Genomic DNA, 1,096 nt, shown 5'->3' on the forward strand with positions numbered 1-1,096 from the left:
CAGCAGCTGAGCACCCCAATCTTTTGTTAGAGAACGTCAGCTCCATCCCCGGCCATCCGGAGAACCGGAGTCAGCATCCATTTCCCACCTATATTTTTCCATTTGCATTTGACCACAGATTCCCAGGAGCAGTTCTGTTTTTCAATTTTCATTTCTGTGTGTGTGTAGGCGTTACACTGGCCACCTAGCAAAGCAAATAAGAAGGTCCCCATGAAGCAATCTCACACTCGCTTCCGCCCTTGTCTACCTCATTCCTCCTCTTCAGGCCCTCCCTGACCATCATTCTTATGAACAACGTTTATATTCTGCACACACATACCCCACTTTCTTAGACAAAAGGTAGCATACCTTTCTGGTCAAAATCTCCCTTTTAACAATATATACTAGAATGCTTTCCCTCGTAAAATATACAGAATTTCTGGACTTTTTTCTTTGGCCCTGTCCTAGCAGCATGGGAGTCCACTGAGCAGATGCACCCAGTGGTTTATTTAACTAAAACCTTAGGTGAACGCTGAAGCTGTAGCTAATATTTGGCTACTAGGGATAACCGTGAAAGGAATGCTCAGCATGGTTTTGCTGGGCCAAGCGGTCAGCACGCTCACAGCTCTAACAGATATTACCGCCTTGCCTACCACACTGTTCAACTATTTTCCACTCCCAGCGGAATGTCCAAAGTGTGAAAAATGCAATTTCAGAGCAACTCAACAAAGTACAAGGAGGGAGAAAGACAAGACTTCGCTAGTGGCACATTGGGTTACATGCTGGGCTGCTAACTATGTAGTTGATGGTTCAAACCCACCAGCAGCTCCATGGATAAAAGATGAGGTTGTGCCCAGCTAACATTTGGAATACCATCTGGGATCTTAAAGGATTGTATTCAAACAAGCAGCCATCTAAATGAGGAGTCAACTAAGTTCACAAGGAAGAAGCACACCAGCCTGTGCGATCCAAAGATGACAATAACTAAATCCAACTATGGCAAAGGGAAAAGTATTAAAGCTTAAATTGTGAATGCCCAATTTACAGAAGGCTGTGGGGGACAGTGGGAGCCCCAATTCCAGCTGCAGAGTATCCGGTTAGGTAAAGCCTCTGGCAA

This window comes from Echinops telfairi, unplaced genomic scaffold, assembly GCF_000313985.2.
Source record: "Echinops telfairi isolate 266 unplaced genomic scaffold, ASM31398v2 ScPeMD7_23;HRSCAF=83, whole genome shotgun sequence".
In the NCBI taxonomy this organism is placed as follows: domain Eukaryota; kingdom Metazoa; phylum Chordata; class Mammalia; order Afrosoricida; family Tenrecidae; genus Echinops; species Echinops telfairi.